The following is a 15,193-nucleotide window of genomic DNA, read 5'->3' on the forward strand; positions in this document are numbered from 1 at the left end:
TTGTTATTATTGGGCCTGACTCAATTAATTATGCTTAAGGTGGCATTCTGAGAGGAATACTTGATAGAACGCCTTAGTGTAATAGCTCGTTGGAACAGAACGAGAAGATCTACATGATGGTGTTGATTTGGGGTAGCATCGAATGTGCTCTAGCCATGAAAATTGGTGGAGAGGTTAAAGCACATGAGATCTCCAAGACCCAGAAATGGTTTGGGAATATTCTAACCGTTTCGGGAGATATTAAAATAATTAATATTTTTTATGGAGTTCCTAAGTCTAAACTGAGGAAAAATAAAATATTAATGGCTATTAATATAACACTGGGTTAGAAGGTTCCAAATGTCATGGATCAAGCCAAATCTAATCTTAGCCGTTGATTAGAGATTTAATCTCCACTGTTCGTGGACCAATGAAAAAAGTATAAGAGGAGGCTTGAGGGTCAGTTGGAGAGCACACCAGAGCGGGGCTTGATAAGAGAGATAGAATCAGTGATTAGTAGCGAGGGGCAGTGAATACATAGCAGAGAGGCAGAGTTGGTACCAGAGAGAGAATGTAGAGCCCAGAGAGGTTGACATAGAGGTAGCTGGGTGCTACGCAGAGGCAGTTGGGTGCTACGCAGAGGCAGCCAGGCGCTGCGTAGAGCTAGGAGAGGCCTGCGTGTAAGACGCAGAAGCTCCAGAAGTTGATGCAGAGGCTAGTAGAGCTGATGCAGGGCCAAGAGGCAGCGATGGAAGGATTTCGTGGGACAGATTGGGAGCTGGTGAGTCGGGTAGGGTGACGCAATCCCTAACAGAGTGACGCAGAGCAGTGGGCGCTGCAATTGTTGCTATGGGATTGTTCATCTGATGATTAATCAGCTGGAATATTTGTCTTCGAGGAGAGGTACTAATGCCGAGGGCCTTCTTTGTTGGGTGAGCCATTTCTGGCACCCTAGTTGTATTATGAAAACTGCATAATAATAAAACTCTCTGAATAGTTGCACCGGTTTTCCCGCATTGGGTTTTTTCGGGGCCGTTGGTCCAAAAATAACAATGTCACTTGTGTGCTTGTTTTCTTTCAGTTGATGATCTGTAGATGTTGATACTGTACTTGTGTTTATTTTCAGTATTTACATGGTAAATAACTTGTTAAGTAATTAAACAAGTAGGAAGAAATAAACCAGATAGTACAGGAAGAATTTCTAACGGGTTAAACTTAAAAATTCCAACAGATGGAATGGTTAGATGTGAGTTGCAGTGACCTGCGGAGACATGGTGGCCAATTTACCCTTTTCTCGCATTAAAAATAATATTTTAATTGAAATAAAAAAGGGAAAAGTGCTCCATGAATAAAATAATAATAAAATAGGAGTCCATCAGATCTATAACGGAGGAGGAGGAGGAGGAGCCCATTGGAGGACATCTTGTATTTGACATTACTTCTTGTATGAGAGGTTGAGAACCTGGTGCTCTACTTCATGGGTAGCCCCAAGACGGAAACCCTCGGGTGATTTTGATGAGAGTGGACAGAAACCCACCTCATCTCCTTGGTGGATTCAGCGAGAGTTCACAGGTGCAATGATTGATTTCAGTTCAGTTTTGGGAGGCCGGTGCAGCAGATTTGTCGAGGCCAGCTTTTCATCTCTCAGCTATATTGGTTGTATTTGCATGTAACCCAGTTTATCTATAATAATTAAAATGAGATTATTTTCTGCTTATTGTGTTATGAAATTGCATGCACTCTATATGTTATATCTTACATGGCAATCTTCTGTTAATAGAATGTTGAGGAGGAGGAGGCCATGTAAGATCTATAAAGGAGGAGGAGGAGTAGGAGGCCATTGGAGGACATCTTGGATTTGACATTACTTCTTGTATGAGAGGTTGAGAACTTGGTTCTCTACTTCATGGGTAGCCCCAAGACGGAAACCCTCGGGTGATTTTGGTGAGAGTGGACAGAAACCCACCTCATCTCCTTGGTGGATTCAGCCAGAGTTCACAGGTGCAATGATTGATTTCAGTGCAGTTTTGGGAGGCCGGTGCAGCAGATTTGTCGAGGCCAGCTTTTCATCTCAGCTATATTGGTTGTATTTGCATGTAACCCAGTTTATCTATAATAATTAAAATGAGATTATTTACATGGCAATCTTCTGTTAATAGAATGTTGATTTTACGGTGAAATTTTGGGTTGAGTAAATTTCTGCATAATTAGCAGATTATCCCGTTTGGGACATTACATTGATTTATATTTCTTAATGTTTTCAGTTTCAGCCATGGGGTAAATCTTTGTGTAGATCTCATATAACGAATTAGAAATTTAACAAATTTGACAGAGTTGTAAAAGAAGAGGGAGAACATTGTAATGATGAGTTAGTAATGTTAGAACTTAGAAGTACAACAGTCTCAAGGAGATTATATCCAGTACAACTATCTAGCATTGGATTGTGACATAATAAATTCCTCATTTATTACATTTCTTAGCTCCTAGTGATGTGAATTCAGACTTTATTACGACATGTTGTATGGCAATCTATTGCCTAATGCGGACTCCTAAGTAAAATACAGTGGTATGACCATTACACTATATTAATTCTATCGTCTTTTTCATTTGTTTAACTCGTTGATTTTGAATAAAACAGACAAATTCTTTGCTTGATAAACACCATGTTATGACCACTTCGTGATATTAATTTTATCATCGCTTTCATTTGTATATCTTGTTGGTTTTGAATAAGACATACAAATTCTTTGCTTGATTCACAGGATCCATCAGTTCATGTGCGACGGAGGTTCTTAGATAAAGTTCACCAGTGCCTCAAAGGGCATACAATCAGTAACAAATATGCTTCTGCCTTTGCATTGGCTGCTTCGGATGATGTCAAAGATGTTCAGGCAGATGTAGGCTTGCATTACTGTTTTGTCTTTGTTCATCTTGTTGTGCTCCTTTTCCAAGTTATTGTGTAGAGTATTTCAAAACCCATTTTTTTGAAAGATATCTTATTATGTGTCACCTTACTCCAGGCAAAAAAGTACCTAGCAGATTTTGTTGAAACTTATCATCGTGAAGCTTTACTCTGTCAATCATCTGCACCTAAACAAATGGAAGGAGCATCACTTACTATATACCCAGAATATGTTCTGACATACTTGGTTCACGTTCTTGGACATCATCCAACCTTCCCAATGGGAAGTGATGCTGAAAGCAAAGAAGCTTATGAACCGTTTTATAGGTTTCATCTTGATTAATACATTCTGGCCAAGAAATTTTTGCATCTGCGTGGTTGTATATGCGTCATCGGAAGGAACATAATTGAAAGGATTTTTGTTCATTAGAGAACAGAGTTTGAACATATGCATTGGAAGTTTAGGTTTCTGTCTCAGCATTTGCAATTTTGATTGTCTATGTATTCATATGACAGATTATATGCTTTTATGAATGAGCTATACCATTTCTTAATTTCTATGCAGGCAGTTGCTATTTTATCTCCAGGCATTATTCTGCCAAGATCGTAGTGACAGTACTAGAAAGGATGATATAGATAACTTATCATCCATCCTAGCTATTTTCCGTGCAATAAAAAGAGCTGAAGATGCAGTAGATAAACATTTCACTAATGTAAGCTGCTTTTTCTGTGTCATATTTTCCTTATATAATAAAAGTCTAGCAATGGGCATAGCATGGATATCAATGCCTTATGTTTAATAGCATGTATGTGCAGAATCTTTATGTACTCTGTGACATTGGCATCATTATTGCAAAGAATTTGGGACACAAAAAAAACTCCTCTGGTCGTATTCCTGGAGGGACACCCTTGCCTTCTCAGTTTTACAAAGTTTGTGAAGGAAATGAAGAGAAGGTCTGCTATGAACTGAAGAATGTAGATATCATTATTATGCCAAGATAAATAAGTTATGCAAATTATGCTTCTATTATACATGTTTGTTTGTGCAGACAGATGGAAGCTCTCTACCACATTGCCTAGCTGACAGGGAGTTATTCACAAGGTTTTTACATGCTGGGAATATGTCACATTCTTCTCAGGTAGCATTTCAAATATGTCTTAGAAGTCTGGTCTTCCTTCAAGCTCAATCATTTGTATTATTATCTCTTACTTCACTAGTTATTTAAGCCTTTTTTTTATTAATTGTTATTAGCCATCAAGTCCCCTTGTAAAACGAACTAGAAGAAACTGGGCAGATTCTTCCAGAGAAGAAATTCTACATGATTCAGAGAAGTCATGTCAAAAGCCAAACAGGATGGGTGTCACTTTGATGACCAGTGAAGAACAGGGAAAAGAGGATTCACAGGTAGATCAGGAAAGTAAGTCTCATGGAAGTAAACGGCTTCGAAGCTCAAAATCTAGATACCAGGGTGAGTCTAGGTCAAAGGAAGATGCCAATGAAGGTTTGGTGCATGAACGGAAAAGAGGGAGGCCCAAGAAGGCTCAACCTGGAACGGAACATGAGAGAATCCAACCTGTGCATGGTGTCAACTTGATGTCAATGAATTCCAAGAAGCAACAGTCAGAGGTAGAGGTACAGAATCAAGATTTTGTGGGGAGAGTTTCTCCATCAAATACAATAGCAGATGAGGAAAACCACCATTATGAAGACGTTTCTGTTGATGCCCAGGAATTTATGATCAACAAAAGCAATGAAGATTGGGTGCAAGATGAAATTGTAGAAGCTCCCAGAAGGTCATGCTACAGTCGAAAAACATTGCAAGATGTCTGTCAACGAAGCCAAAGTATAAGGAATGGGCGAAAAAGTGAAGAACATATAAAAAAAACTGATGAAGATGTCCCTTCTAACGAGGCCACAGAGAAAATGGCTAAGGGAGCAGTCCAAGGCTTCAAAACTCCAGTGGAAGATCATAGCAAGGTAGAGAAATTGATTGTTATAAAACACCAATCTTCATTCTTACGAAATACAACAGCTTTTGTTTATTGCTTTTTTGGCCATCCACCTGACATGAAACTTTTTAGCAGTCTCCTGAATGGAAGGTTGAGAAAGATAGGGAAGGGGATGAGACACTTGTTGGAAAGCGAATAAAACTATGGTGGCCAGTTGATAGAAGGTAAATATTGCATTGATTGAACATGTGGTGATTCTATCATTTTGTTCTTAACTGTGGATATATACCTTGCTAGTTTTGTACAGGTATTTACACTATAAATTTTGTGCTTTGTTGCAGGTTCCGTTATGGAAACATAAACAATTTTGATCCTGCAAACAACACCCATAAGGTAGGCTACAAAGTCAAACTTTACATGTATGTTGATGATGTGTATCCTGAACTTCCGGGTTTGTTCATTTACGAGTGTGCCGTTATTCAGAAGTTAGACACTGGATTTAACTGTTTCACAGATAACAATATTAGATACGGGTGCTAAATCTCATGTGTCTTTTCAATAATCCAAATTTTATTGGTACGTTTTTGTAATCGACTATCAACATCTGTCAACAAAAGGTAATGAGGCAATACATTTTTTATGATCAAGGAAAACAAATGCCAAAAGAAAAAAACAACATGCAACTTTCATGACATATAGGACAAAGAGAAGTTAATCTATTATAAAATTTGGTTAGGCTAGATTATTTTGAGGTCTTACTAGAATTAATTCAAGGTCTGTAGTAATCATGTGGGATAACTCATGTTCTGTCGCCAGTCAGCTGTGCTGGGATTATGCATGTACATATATTATATGATAAATCTAAATTGTGAGTTTTTTTCAGTCTATTATAACCAGTAAATACAAATGAGCAAAATGGAAAGTGTCTGGATAACCTACAGGGGTAAAGCCAATATCAGCTCAAGGTTTGTAGTAATCATGTGACTTAGCATGCAAGACGCCTCGAACCAATGTTACTTGGGAGCGGGAGTGGGAGCGAAAACGGGAGCGGGAGCGACCATTTTCAGAAGCTCCTGGTTTGGGAGCGAATTTTTAAAAATATATATATTTTTTATATTTTTTAATTTTTGATACATATATGTCAACAAAAACATGTAGAATGATGAATTAGACATAAAAAACATAAAAAAACATAGATTGATCATTGAACCATATCACATCAATCATCTAGAAATTATAATCGTCATCAACCATGTCCACAAGTTAGTAAAATACATATTACAACTGCAACATATTGAGTCTTATAAATCATGATTCATCAAATTCAATCTTAAAGTTTCAACTTCAAGCTTTCAGAATTGAAAATTCAATAACATTTATCATCATTGATCACCAAAGTTGTACTTGTAAGCTAAGTTTAACCATTACAAGAAGTAATATCGAAGATATTTCTAAGTCCTAACTTCTAACTGTTAACACGATATGAAATGTTAAAAATTTATAAAATGAAACATGAATAATGAGATGAAATGAAACAACTTTAGTCTTTCACAAAGCATCATATTCATAATTCACAATCATTACCAATGAGCTATAATTGCCAAGGCCCAACTTCAAACTTCAAATTTTCATTGTCACAGTGATATAATGTTTACAAAAAATATCATTATGATATGAAAGAGTCAAGAGTCAAGAGTCAAGGACTCAAAACTCAACAGTTATGAAAACTAAAGTCTAATAGAAACTAAAAAAGACAAGTAAACTGTAAATCTACATGTGGCCCTTGCCATGAGAGTCTCCAGGAGTATAAGCAGGTCGTGGTGGTCTTCTAGGAGTCTCCCGCACAGACCGACGACCAGAACTAGAACCTCCACGCAAGGGTGTAGATGGAGGTGGCGACAGCAAAGGAACAAGACTCGGACCTCGAGCACTGCTACTGGATGGTGGAGGTGGAGGTGGAGGTGGCATGGCTGCTGCTTCATTTTCATCCCTTACAAGTTCCTCTTCTAGTTCTTCAATATGTACAATGCCATCCTCCAAATTGTCATCCTCTGGGTGATTGTCCCAAATTTTATATGTGGGATCCTCATTAGCCCGATCACAGTAATGACTCAACAACCTCAAGTTGTAGTGCACATAAACCAAGTTTTCTGCTCGGTTTTCATTGAGTCTGTTTCTTTTCACATTATGTATATAGCTGTGGGTGCTCCAACACCTCTCTGCAGAAGATGAATTTACAACCTGTGAAAGAACTTTTTTTGCCAATTTTGGCAAAAGTCCGTGGCCGCCATATGTTTCCCACCATGTGAGAGATTCAAATTTATCTTTGTCGTCCATTGCATGGAAGTTACCATACAAACCAGTGCCACTGAAGTATTTGCCTATTTCAAGGCGCACAGCTGCACATTCCTCCCTGTCAGGTACCAACTTTTCTAATGCTTCCAAATATCCTTTAGTTACCTCTGGATTTAAATGGGGTTTGGTCCTAACCCCACCCCTTGCTGCAGGTTGGCCCAACCAAGATGTAGGGTAGTATTTTGGCATAAGGATATACGCCAAGCACTGTAGTGGAAGGTTAAGCCTATTCCACCGTTCACACACACAATCATGAATCAGTTTGTACAAGTTGGGATCTCTATTATGAACAATGTCTTTTATTTCCCCCAACATGGTATCCATTTGCTCATACACCTCGCCAATCACTGGTTTGTTTGTATCTGCAAACCGAATCATGTGATAAATTGGCTTGGTGAAATCCAATACCTGCCTCACACTTGTCCAAAACTGCCCATCAAGAGCGGCCTCCTCCACCATTTCAAAACCTGCCATGTCAGCTACATTTGTAGCCCTTTCCTTTAACACCTGCCAATGTGGACTTGATACCATGCTAGCTAATGCCTCTCTTACCTTCAAAAGGCGCCTGAAGGTGAGGTAATAGCTACCAAATCTAGTCTTCGCAATCTTCAACAACTCCAATCTCGAGTGACTGCGGAAAAGGCCATGGATATTGCTATGATTTGTAATAAATTTTATCATTTGTTTGCCTTTCTTGTACAAATTACCAATCCATTGGTATTGTTCATTTTTGTTTTTGACAATATCATGCAACAGAGGGTTCAATGTGTGAACCAAACATCCAGACCAAAATATGTTGGGGTTTTTATCCTCAATAATTGCTCCTGCTGCCTTACAATTAGGAGCATTATCAGTGATGACTTGGATGACATTGTATGGGCCAATACGCTCAATTGTTTCAAGTAATGCTTCTGCATTGTTGATGGCGGTCTTAAACTTGTCTGAGTAATCATGTGCAGCTAGAAAGATGGGACCACTAACCGACACAGCAAGAACACTTATCAATGGCTTGCCTATTACATTTGTCCATCCATCAGATACAATGGACACCCCATGGTCAGTCCAAGAACTTGTCATTTTATTCAAAGAATGTGATATTTTTGCTTTTTCATGATCAAGGCCAACGGTTCTTGCCTTGTCATACCTAGGGCTCTTGTATCCTTTAGGGGAATCATTTATGGCAGAAACCATTTCGTGCCAATAAGGTGAGTGAAGAACATTGAATGGTATCCCACATGCATAGAGAAACCTGTAAACTTTTTAATCCACATCATTCCTACACCCCTCATCAAGGAAATCTGATATGGTTCTACGCCTTAAAGATGATGACCCTGTGCCTCCATGTCCATATCCACTGCCTTGGGAGGATGCTGAAGGAGTTTTTTGTGATTGTGAGCTTGGTTCAAAGAAACCCCTTGATTTTTTTGTTCTGTATTGGGCTTCCTCCTCTTCCCTTATGTATTTGGCTCTCTCCGCTGCTGACACCGCTGTACAAGTTTTGATTCCTATTTGTTTCTCTCCATCCCATGGCCTTTTCCCGCAGAGGTGTCTTCTAGCACGTGATTATGAACCTGTGTAATCAGTGTTGCAATGGGGGCAATGAAATTTAGTGGTTCCAACCCCTCTCCCTGTTTCAGCCCTGTTAACATATTTCCACAATAGAGTTTGGTCTTGTTTAGTTTTTTGAGGGTCATGTTCACCCTCCTCCAGCTCCTCCTCACCGAGGTTTTCACCCATTTGACTTTCTCCGGCTTCTTCATCCCCCTCTTCAGTTTGGGGCTGGCCCCTCCATTTCCTACTCTCCAGCACCATAATAACCATAAAAGGGACCAGGAAGAGGAAAATGCCAAGAAATATAGCCAGGTCCATGGTGTTTGATGTTTGTAGGGTTTTGATTCTTGAATCTGCAAATTAATTTAATTTATTGGGATTAATTAATTTAGTTTATTAATTTAATTTAAATACATGATTTTTAAACTCAATAAGCTAAATTAAATTAACTAAATTACTACCTAACCAACTAAACTAAATAAATTACTAAGTTACTTACCTCTGTAGGCTTGCTCCTCGCTCCTTGGCACTTGCTCCTCGCTCCTTGGCACTTGCTCCTCGCTCCTTTGCTCTTGCTCCAGCGCCAAACTCAAGCTCAATGAAGTAACAATGAATATGTTTTTGGCCCATTGGCCTTTTAAAACCAAATTTTTTTTAAAAATTTTATTTTATTTTATTTTATTTATTTATTTTATTTTTTTTTTTTTTATTTTTTTTATTTTTTTTTTTTTTTTTTCGGGTCCGCTGAATTTTTTTCCGCTGACCCGCTCCCGGCCCCACGCGAATTGCTCCCGGAGCGATTTTTAACGCCCGGGAGCGATCGCTCCCTGATCATTCCCGGGCGTTAAAAATCGCTCCGGGAGCGCCGGAGCGATCGCTCCCTATAACGATTCCTAACAGACCAGGGAGCGCAAATTTTTTTGAGGGAGCGCGCTCCCGCCTGGAGCGCGATTCGGGAGCGGGTTCGAGGGGGGGCGCTCCCCCGCAACATAGCCTCGAACAAAGAGATTTTAATCTATCATCAAATTTGGCTAGATTAGTGTAATATTATACTTAGGGAAATACAATGAATAGCAAGAACATGAACTAAGCTACAGCAAATAAATGGAACATGCAACTGAAAATTTCACACATGCAAAGACAATTTGAACACCATTGAGCAGGAACAATATTTATGAGCTATTTTATTGCAAATTATAAGTCAATCTGTGTACAATAGGAGATGGAATGAGAACACCTGGGCTTGCTACAACAAGCATGAAATACCTAGGTGAATATGTGTAAATCTCCTTGCTGGAAATGGCTAGACTGGCTGTACGCTCTGCTCAGAAATTTTCTGCAACTGCTACTAGTGGAAATCTGTGATTTGGGGCTTCAAACCTGCTCCAAAAAATCTGCAAAATTAGGACTGAGCTCCTCAACACATAGCCAACAAAACCCAGAAAACTCTTGGGCTTATTCTGGCTGCTCGGAATTACCCAAATTTAGTGTGTTCTCCTCCAACTGTTGGCCCAACGTCCAGCCCATAAATGATGCCAAGTTCTGTGCCAAAACCTTCCTCAATTGGCTGGAAATTCTCTGCAAGATTGTTTGCAGGAATGTGGATGAAATTCCTGCCCCCAAATTCAGCTCAAACTCCCCTCAATCCCTGCGCCACAGCTTGACCCAGAAACACCCCTGCACAGGCCCTAGAGTGGCCAAATTCAGCTCTCTTAGGAGCAACAATCTCTAATTCTGAAATTCTTCCAGGTGCTTCGTCCCCCTCCAAGGAAATTATCTGCAAATTCCTGAAGTGTAACTCCCCAGAAATCACCTCCTCCAAGCACCACGAACTTCTGCTACTGCATCCTCCAAGGAACATGCACTAGTTGAACCAGTAGAGAAATGGGCTCACAATAGATGGAAATCGATCACCTCCGAGCTCTGAAATTCTCACCTAGGGTGACACACTGGGTTCACCAAAAGAGAGTTGGGATTTTCCGTTTGAAAATCCCTCTGCTAAGCAGCACCAGCTGACTTGGCTAAACAACTCAAGAAAACACTGAAAATGCACAATCCAAGAACCCCAAAAATGAGTTTGCTTCTCCTATTTATACTTGCTGCCCCTGATCTTCCTTGTGGGCCCACTAGTTTGAACCCACCCACTCCCTCCTTTTTCCTTCTTCCTCTTGTGGTGCGAATTTCTCCAAGGGGTTCAATTTCCCTCTTTGGGTGGCCCCCACAACCCACCAACTTTAGTTTTTCATTTTTCCTAAGTTGGTAACCTTTTCCTTGAAAAAATTTAGTTTATGCCTCCAACCCCTTTCTCCTAAGTCAAAAAATTGATCAATTAGCAAAATTGCAAAATTGTGAATTCTCCTAAGCAAAATTATTTGTTGGAGACATGACAGCCCTCCCCTCCCAAATGTTGCTTGTCCTCAAACAACTGTAGTGCTGGATGCTGCAAAATTTGCTCTCCCTCCCAGGTAGCATCCTCCTCAGGTAAGTCCTTCCATCTCATAAGAAACTCCTTGATTGTGCTGCTCTTGAGCTTCCTTTCTCTCTCCTATAAGATAGCTTTCAACACCAAAACTAAGTGCCCCTCATCATCCATGGGTGGTAACTCAGTAGTAGCTATCACTTGTTGTCCCAAGGCCTTTTTGAAGCAGGACACATGAAATACTTTGTGCACCTTACTCTCTTGTAGGAGCTCCAACTCATATGCTACTATTCCTACTTGCCGAATCACCTTGTATGGTCCATAAAAGCGTGGCTTGAACTTTTCAACTCCCTTCTGCTTCAGTGTGGACTACTTGTATGGCTAAAGTCTCAGAAAAACCAAGCCCCCCATTTGAAAATGCCGCTCAACTCTACCCTTGTCCGCATACAACTTTTGCTAGTTTTGAGTATTTTGCAAATTATTCTTAAGAGCTATAAGGATATGCTGACTTTCTTGTATCCAGTCCTTGGACCCTGGGGCCATGCTGTCTCCAAAGACCGTATCAGCAAAAATTAGTGCATCATAACCATTTAAAGCACGAAAGAGTGACATACCTATGGACAAATGATAAGTGTTGTTGTAGCACTACTCTCCAAGGTGTAGCCACTTCACGCACGCTCTCTGCTGCCCGGTCACATAGTTGCGCAGGTAGCCCTCCAACCACTTATTTACTATCTCTGTCTGTCCATCTGTCTAGGGATGGTAGCTCATGCTGGGGGTAAGCTGTGCGCCCATAAGGCGAAATAGCTCTTGTCAGAATCCTCCCATGAATCTACTATCTCGATCACTCACAATTGTCTTAGGCAACCCATGTAGCCTAAACACCTCTCGAAAAAATAACTCGGTCACCTGTGAAGCTGAGTCTTTGGCTGGAATGGCGAAAAAGTGGGCGAATTTTGTCAGTATGTCAACCACCACATAGATGCAATCTAGCCCCTGAACTTCTGGCAACCTGGTAATGAAGTCCATCAATATGCTCTCCCATTTCGTCTCGGGAATAGGAAGAGGCTATAGCAGACCTGTAATATACCTAATGGAAATTTACAATGATAAACAAAGCAAACATAGCAAAAACACAAATGAAATTACACCACATTAAACACCCAGAAAATGCCAAAATCTGTGCTGAGCTGAGCCATTTTATTGATATAATCGCTGGGTACAAAAGTAAAATCAGAAAGCATACACCTGGGCTTGCTCAAGGTAACCTAACAATGCTTAGGTGATGAAATCAACTGTTCGAACACAAGTGTGGCTGTCCCCAACCAAGCTCTACACTATCCCTTTTAAATTCTACACTGTTGGCTGCAAGAAATGGTTGCTAGGGCCTCCTTCGGTGCTCATAAAATTATGGGAAATTAACCTCGGGCTCTCTACCAATAACCCACAAAAACCCACGAAGGAATTGGCCAAATGTTGACCTCAGAATTTCGGCCCAATTTCCCCTAGCTCCTCCAGCTGCTGGCTGAGTTGGTATCCTTGTTTGACCCCTCAAATCTGCCCATAAAATTCTGCCAAATTATTTATGAGATCCTTGTCAAAAACCCAGAAAGGGTTTGCTCTAGTTTTGACGCTCCAAAGTTGACCCCAAATGCTTGGCCCTCCTCCACAAGCAGAAATGTAACCTGCAACAGATGTTGTGTTTGCTGCTCCACCAAAATGTTGGAAAATCCCCCACAATCCCATCCAATCCAACTCCAAATAGCCCCAGCTGCTCAAACCTCTTCGCAAGCCACCCCACAAGTTGCCTCAACAAAGGATTGCACAGTCCATGGAGAGAATGATGCAGGCCCTCCTCCAAGAATTCAAGTGGTCGTTGGGTGATGCTTTCTGTCCCTACAAATCTCCCTCCTGTGCTAGAAAATTGTTCAAAGTGTGCCGAAGCAACAATACAACCCCTCACTTCGTGTCTTCTCTCCTCCAATCACTATGTGGCTCCCAGAACTGCGTCCCAGCTAACTCAGAATTAGTGCCGCCTGTGTGGTCTTCCTTCCAACTACAAAAATGAGTAGAATTTGCCTCCCTAGGGTGGCACTTGTGGTCCACCAAAGAAGTGGGTGAGATTTTGCCTTGGAAACCTCTGGTGCTAAACAACACTTGTGACTCAGTTGAACAACTTGAGCAACAAAGTGTAAAATGTCAAATGATCAAAAGTGCTTAATGATGTTGCCTTCCTCTTATTTATAATTGCTTCTCTTCCTTCACGTGGGCCCCTTCACCAAGCAATTTGAGTCTCCTTCTTAGCCATTCAAATTTCTCCATCAAGGGGTGCGTATTTCATCATGGGTTGTCCCCACATCCCACTATGTGATTAATCTTCCCTTTGTCTAATGTTTGGGGCCTCCACTACCACACATCATTAATTTAATTAATATCCACCTGCTTCTCCTAAGCTTGTATCCAAAAATTTCCCCATCCATAATTTACAAAAATTGAGAAAGACATTTAGCAAATTTTTATGGGAAGGGATATTACAGTCCTCCTCACCGAAAATCACTTTTCCTCAAGCAATGCTTGAACTAGCATCCTCTGTAGGTGTTGCTCCCCACTGTTGTTGCAAAATGGGCTAGGGTCCTAGATGTGCCACTGAATTGTCCCTGACCTCTACACTGCTCTGACATGAAAGAATCCCTCAATACCAAGATCCTAAGCCATCTTGTCCAGCGTGAAGCTCCCCTCGCTCCACTCACTATCTTGCCCGATACAAGTACCAGAAGTTCCCTGCATACCATCAATTAATAGGGGATCATGATAATGTGGCACTATGCCCGACCCCTCGTGAAGTTATCCTACTACATAGGCCATCCCATGCACTCAAAGAGTATACTCTTGAATATACCACCCAATCCCTACATAGATAGTGTTGCGCTCCCGTGAGGTTCTCCTAATATCATCTTGCTATGCACCTGCCACGCTAATGAAGTCCCCCACTCCATTAGTGACTCACTGAAGCCAAAAGGAAGATCTGCGTGATCTCCCCTTGTAGTAGCCAACTCATCCCTAAAGGTTATTGAGTTGTGAAGAGCTGTGATGCTCAAGTCCCCCGCTAATCTCAAAGTGGTGCCACCATGCTGAATCTGCGCTACTCTAACTATGACATACTCCCCATTGTGCATAGACTATATCCTCCTCTCTTGAGTCTTATTGGCGAAAAATCAGTGAGAGCCAAGCTCATCCTGCCCGAGCATCTCCATGATGCCAATATCTACCCCTCCACTGCCAATCTCGACCCTGAGCAACAAGAAGATAAGTCTACCTCGCCATGTAGTGGAGGTCTCAGTGATCCCCCATGTGTTAAACCTAAGGTGAACTGGATCACACTCTGCCATGACCTTGCTCATCACGAAGTGGAGTGATCCAACTGCCAACCGGATCTCTGGATCCCCCAACCATACTAGGAGCTCATAACTCCCACTCCTCACGGGTTGTTGCTTCTTAGTGCTGCTACTTGCTAGAACCCATCTGGCCGTCATCTCTAACCCTTGTATGTATCCTAGGGGTGGACGCTAAGTATCAGGAGTTTGTCCCATGCATGCCAACCTGCGCTGCTCCTGCCAGACCACATAGTGAAATCCACTATCCCAACTCCTGATGATACACTTTGACATTGCTTGGAGTTTGGGTACCCTCTTGTAGACGAAGTGTACCATCCACTATCCCTCAAGCTCCTGTGACACCTCAGACTATCTCGCCAGTAGTGCATTGTGCAGTCTCCTCATAATCAACTCCCACATATGAGCCTAGGAATGGAACTTATGCTACTTCAACAATAAGCCACGCCATCCCTAAACCTGTATTTGTCAGTGTTGAAAAATCTAGGGCAAACACATTTAAGGTGATTCATTGTTACATGATAACAATTTGTGAAGTATTTATACAATTTAATTTTAGCTTAATCTTCCATTCCTTAGTGTGTGTGATTTCTTCATCACACTGCTATCAAAACAAAAGAGACAAGAACAAAAATATTTGGCTTT

General features: G+C 41.0%; 1 pseudogene across 1 annotated transcript in view; it reads left to right on the forward strand.

Moving 5' to 3' along the window:
• Positions 1 to 15,193, forward strand: part of LOC149157263 (sister chromatid cohesion protein PDS5 homolog A-like) — a 167,036-nt pseudogene that overhangs the window by 103,373 nt on the left and 48,470 nt on the right. The window contains exons 6-13 of the transcript XR_016261210.1: positions 2,742 to 2,876; positions 3,000 to 3,208; positions 3,447 to 3,594; positions 3,698 to 3,835; positions 3,931 to 4,020; positions 4,134 to 4,859; positions 4,967 to 5,055; positions 5,173 to 5,224. The product of XR_016261210.1 is annotated as a sister chromatid cohesion protein PDS5 homolog A-like (transcript). The remainder of the gene's footprint in view (positions 1 to 2,741; positions 2,877 to 2,999; positions 3,209 to 3,446; positions 3,595 to 3,697; positions 3,836 to 3,930; positions 4,021 to 4,133; positions 4,860 to 4,966; positions 5,056 to 5,172; positions 5,225 to 15,193) is intronic.

Source organism: Pinus tabuliformis, chromosome 5_2 (genome assembly GCF_031772625.1).
Source record: "Pinus tabuliformis cultivar Carrire ecotype Pingquan chromosome 5_2, CPIR1, whole genome shotgun sequence".
NCBI classification, from domain to species: domain Eukaryota; kingdom Viridiplantae; phylum Streptophyta; class Pinopsida; order Pinales; family Pinaceae; genus Pinus; species Pinus tabuliformis.